The following is a 6,000-nucleotide window of genomic DNA, read 5'->3' on the forward strand; positions in this document are numbered from 1 at the left end:
TGCCGGTCTACCCTTAATATGAATGTGATAATAATATTATCTTTTATCTATTAAAAGACACAAACTGTCATTCATCAACTTTAGCGATGGTCTTTAAAACTTCATCAAAATATGTTTGAACTGCTGAAGATGGATATTCTCATTAACTTTTCTGATCAACATCGAACAATGAAATACAATGAAATGCTTTAATTTTAATAATAAACGGGTAGCTACCTGCGAGATCCGGTGTCTGTCGTTATTTTCTGGGAGTCTGAGGCGCAGTTTGACACTTCAGGATCCGTTATTATCCAAATTCATGCTTGAAATGTCTGCAAGACGTGTCCACTGTTCCCAAACTAAGCTCTCTGCAACTTAATAAGGGGAGACACGTGAAACGAAAACAAATAAAAAGACTAATGAACTGTTCTCTGGGTGTGACTGGACTCTGAGTCTGGCTGAGGTATCCGCGTCTGTGTGTGGCGCTCGTGGCTGCTGGCTCGAGCTGAGAGCACCGATTAGCGCCGCGTGCAGAGACGGGAGGGCGGGGAGCGCGAGAAAGCAGCGCGCTTCAAAATACTCATACGTCTCCTGTGAGTTGGAGATACTGACGTTTGTGCTGACAATTTTAACCGATTAAACTATGTTTCTTTTATTTAAAAAAAAAAAACTATTCGATTTGAATATAATCCTGACTGAAGGAGACATTTTCCCTACTTGAAAATAAAACAACCCAATAATTAAGGGGGAATAGGTTGATGAATCGCGACTACTGCAAGAAAGCATCGATTGATGTAAAATGCCTTCGTCTGATGAGCACTGGCAGAAGTTTATAATGTATAACATTTATTACAATGCCAATTGAATGCTTAAATCTGATTGGCTGACGAATGTTCTATGGCACTGATCCTCAAATCTGACCCACGAGATCCACTTTCCTGCAGAGCTTAGCTCTAACCCTAATCAAACACACCTGAGTATGCTACTGTAATCAATCACAGGTAGGTGAGTTTGATCAGGGTTGGAGCTAAACTCTGCAGCGCATTGGGCCTCCAGGGCAAGATCTGAGGAACCCTGTTCTAAGGTGTGCAATTAAGTATTATGATTGCAATATATATTTTCACTGTTTTTTTATTTTATTTTATGTAAAATCATTTTCTAACTGTTTTAAATTCATTTTAAATAAGTACAGTTTTAATAATTTTAAAAGTTTTAAATCTGCTTGTTTTATTCTTGTTCATTATTATTTTACTTTCTTTTATGTAAAGCACTTTGAATTACCATTGTGTACGAAATGTGCTATATAAATAAACTTGCCTTGCCTTGCCTAAGTAAGGCGAACGTAGTTCCAGGCAGGTTTTGACCACATTACATGTCCATATCACTTCACCAAATGATTTCAGTTATTTCAAAGGTCCTTACAGCCTTAAACATCAAAATAACCAAAGCCCACTGACCAAAACAAAAACATATAGTAAACAAAAGGCTAAAAACAACAGATGAGTCTTTTTGCCACAAAATTACGTTTAGCTGTACGAATGTACATACTTAGCTACATACACTGTTGAGAGATGCACAGACACAAGAGAGGTAATTCACACTCTTAAATCTTTATTTCTATAATAACTTAGTTGTTAACTGCATTAGTCTTCTATCAACAGCTCAAGCCTCTATTACTAGGTCTAAAATTAAATTTTGGAATTAGTAACGGAGGCGTTGGATGAGTAAGAAATTAATCACTCACAATAGCATTTTAAAAACTGCACAAATGCCTTGAAATCTGACTGATGTCTTTATGTAGAATCCTTACTGCAGTACTTTATGAACTGCACCTCAACATTAAGTAAATAATTGAATCCAGTCCATTGAATTATTAGAAAATAATGCTTTTATACCTTGGGTGTGCATTTATTTTCTAATAATTTAATTGCCCATCAATTATTCCTTACATATACACTATAAGGGTATTTCATTTTTTAATTTTGTTAATGGCTATCTTTAACTTTTTGGTTATGGTTTGAAACAATTTTAGGGTGAATAAATGACAGAATGACAGAATTTTCACTTTTGGGTGAACTATTTATTATTACTATTATTTCAAAAAAGTGGTCTCTACTGCGATATATATTAAAGGCTTGGTCGAGGTCTCAAAATGAGTCATTTCTCTCTGGTTAAAACGTCATTAATGACATTTATTTTTGCAATGACAAATATAGTTCTTTATGAATGCTGACATATACAATAAATTCAGAAGCCTGTTACTGTACAGAATGTGGTGTACAATTCAGTCATTGTATGAGCCTTTGGCCGGCAAGACTGCAAGAGTGGGAGAGAGAGAGAGAGAGCACTGAGAAATGACATCCTTCAATTGATGTGATTTTTCACTTCCACATTTGGAGTAGCATTACATACATGAGGTTGAAACTGAGCTCTTCTATACTTTCCCCTTCCCATGAATTCATCAAGACATACTGCACTCAAAGAGCTTCAGAAAGTGAATCTACTGTAAACTCAGCTGCCCTTCTGGGTATATTAATCAAATCATAAAGCCTTCTTGTTGGAGATTGTAACATGTGGTTGTATTATTTGGCAAAATATACTGTAAGCAACTGAAATATTGTGATTAATCTGGAAACTCCTAAAAACCAAGGGCAAGAATGCTTACTGACCTTTTTGGGATGTGCTGTGGATAAACTGCAGGACAGTCTGTGTAAAAACAACTGGGTGTTGTTGAGAAAAGTGACTTGCACAATGCTGCCAAAGACATATTAAGTGGAATATTCCCCTGGAAAGAACTTATGAGAGTTGTCTATAATTGTATATCTGGGTGTGAGTGTTTGTGTGTGAGAGAGTTAGGCCAGAAACAATGCATGGCCAATGCATTGCAAGTGTGCGAGTGCTACAGTAAGACATTTTCTGCCAAATTTTAGTCAGAATTTAGACAAATGTTGTGTTTTTTTATTTTTTATTATTTTTAAATGACTTGACCATAATATTAATTTAAGTTTTAGTTATTTTAATATTTTAATGTTTAAGGTGTTTTAATTTATATCCTTTATGGTTCTAGTTTAAGTTAAAAGGTCATTAAACTAGATATCTTTTTTAGAAAAAAATACTAGATAAATTTTCATAGCTCAGGAGGCTAAGTGGAGTTCTGAGTAATATTTATTTGCATTATTAAGAAATAAAAACAAACATGACTGAGGCGACACAACTGTGGACAGCATAGCACAGATGACTGAAATGTAAAAAAATTGACTGCAGATTGTGATATCTTGGCAAATCGTTTTTTTGTTTGTTTGTTTTTTTTGGGGGGCATTGTTGAGATATAATTTTCTTACTCTCAAGAGAAAAATCTGAGAATTGGGAGTCTCAATTTGAACTTAATTTAATCTAACTGATGTTTACGAGAAACAACTGTGACTTTAAATAGGTCTCATTTGGGATTTTTCTTTGGGTTGCAATGCCATATGCAACACATAATTGTCCTGACACATTTCCAAAGGCAACAATGCATACATCTGAGCCATTAATGGTTCCATTAAGAACTTTTATCATCCATGAAACCTTTCCATTACACAAAAGGCTCTTTATAGTGAAAAAAGGTTCTTCAGATTCAATGTCCTATACTCTAAGAAAAAATATTCTGTGAAAACCAATTTTGGAAACTTTTTAGGAGTGTAAATAGAAACATTTAGCCTTTAAATGTGTAATCTAGGAAGCGCGGTACATGTTTTTGAAATTCTGATGTAAAACAGTCTTCATTTACCAACAGCAAGCCAACTGAGCTTCCATCCATCCTAAGCCAGAGTGCTGAGAGAAATCTGTGAGTAATTTCTGCACTAATCTGTAGTAGAGATCTACTGCGCTGAGGGCCCAGAGCCAACACACTACACCAAGGGACCTTTCAGTTCCCGTTCCCTACACAGAACAACTTATTAGTGCAAAGAGAGACAAAGAGTTATTAGCCAATCATGCCATTAGTGCAGTCTATGAGCCAGGCCTCTGGCTGAGCACTCCCACAATGCAACATGCCATGCTATCCAGGCTTATCAATGATTAGGATAACTATCAATAATGAAATCACGCCAGTCACTTGAGAAATTGTGGGGGGTTTATTAACCATGAAGGTCCACTGAGGGTTTGGGAATGGGTGGCGATGCATGCCACACACAGATATTCTGTATAAAACAACTCCTTAAAAGAGAGTGAAAATAATAGTATGGTTTGATGCTAAATTAATTAACGAAGATCTAATAATGAAAAGAGATCCCATCTTCTTGCATGTGATAATTGGATTGGTCGATTATGTACAATGCCTGCCTGCTCACTATTGATCAAACTCGTTTCCAGTCATTGTTAACAGGAAAAAGAAAGAAAAAAAGCAGAAACATTTTGCTTTGGACATTTTAGGCAATTTATAATTTCTGACCAGAACATGTAATGGAAATATTAAGAAAACATATTATTTATTCTATTTTTTTGTTATATGGGCATTTCTTGGTCAATATTTTGTACTGTTACAAGGAGGTATATATATATATATATATCTCAAACACTGCCCCATGACTCATTATTTGCATACTATATATGCATGTAAAATGTTTATATAGTCTTTTCCCCTGCTGTAAATACTGTCTTTGTCTATGAATTAACTCCCTGCTAAGTTATTTGGATGCATTATAAGGAGTTTCTTTGTACTATGACATAAAGAACCAGACTTGACTGAAGCCTTTTGTCTGTATGACACTAAGATGGAAATGCAGATTAGTTGGAAAGATGAGTGAATTTATCAGCATTATAGAAGTCATTTATAAACATTTTTCCATTTTTTTTTTTATCTTAATATTTGAAGATTTCTGGACTCTGAACAAAAGTACTTTTCCCTGGAAGTTCTGAACGACGTTTGTTTGCTTGTGCATGTGAGGAGAGAGTCATTTCACAGTGTAAACAAGGACATTTTGATGTCAAAGTGAGTTTAGTCAAAACCCAGACATTTTTGGCAATTTAGAAATTTCGGGCAGGATGTGTCCAGGAAAAAGAGGTACTGTAAAGTATGAGTCCTTCAGAAATACACGGGCAAACATTATCACACATTCTTCCTCATACTCCCCATGAGACTGAAGGGGGATTTCAGCATTCTTCACGACTGGACTGGACCATTTTAATGCATTCCATCCATCCAGAAGCAAAATTTACGCCCTGCACTAATTCTCACCAACAACCATCAGAACAATATTCCATCTTGATCAGAACATTAAAGTTTCTTTGTTTAATTTTGCCGGTTCAGATCCCCAAGCAGTCATACCCTCGTCTGTGGCACTGCACTAAAAACAATCACTGTTTTCACAAAGCAGGCAGAAAGATGCCCTGATATCTGCTGTTTGTGTTTTTCCGACGCACAGTATACAGGTTGTTTTCCAACCAGCCCTGAGTGAATTCGCTGTAAATAAACAGTGTAGCAGTCTACATAGTCTCACTCTTCCATAGGAAAACACTTAAAGGGAAAAATCTAACCACAATTGCACTGAAAACATGTAATCAGCCAAGCAAAGTTTTCTCTTATTCTGTAATGTGTTTATTTACCCCTCACTTTTTCACGAATGGCAAGTGTCTGTGCATAGGATTATTTATGTTTCTTCTTTACCAGACAGCTTGATTCTTTGGTGCGGCTGAGCTTTTTTTGCAGAGATCTGAAACATGCAAGGCACATAAACACACCATATAGTACAGTGACATTCAGAGGTGTGTCTGCTCTGGTTGACATCATGCTAGAACAGATAAACAACTGAAATACATCTATGTGTGAGTGTTTATCTTTGAAAAGAGGACGACACACGAAAGTAATGGAAAGCATATATGTTTTGACAGCAACTTAAGATGAGGTCTGGTTAAAATATAAATCTGAATTCCACATACCAACTCTGTTTATTTGTTTACAGTGTGTCACAGTATAATCCACATACCTCAGCAATGGCATGTCGATATCTGTCAGGAAACCAGTCTCCTCTGAGCTTCACT

The 6,000-nt window shown here is 36.0% G+C and overlaps 1 protein-coding gene across 2 annotated transcripts in view; it reads right to left on the reverse strand.

Moving 5' to 3' along the window:
- sema3d (sema domain, immunoglobulin domain (Ig), short basic domain, secreted, (semaphorin) 3D) overlaps positions 1 to 494 on the reverse strand; it is a 40,221-nt gene extending 39,727 nt beyond the window's left edge. The window contains exon 1 of one of the 2 annotated variants that reach the window (XM_059506792.1): positions 217 to 494. The gene's annotated coding sequence lies outside the window, so the exon portion shown is untranslated. The remainder of the gene's footprint in view (positions 1 to 216) is intronic. The other variant, XM_059506791.1, reaches the window with a different exon arrangement.
- Between the last annotated feature and the right edge of the window lie 5,506 nt (positions 495 to 6,000).

Source organism: Carassius carassius, chromosome 23 (assembly GCF_963082965.1).
Source record: "Carassius carassius chromosome 23, fCarCar2.1, whole genome shotgun sequence".
NCBI lineage: Eukaryota > Metazoa > Chordata > Actinopteri > Cypriniformes > Cyprinidae > Carassius > Carassius carassius.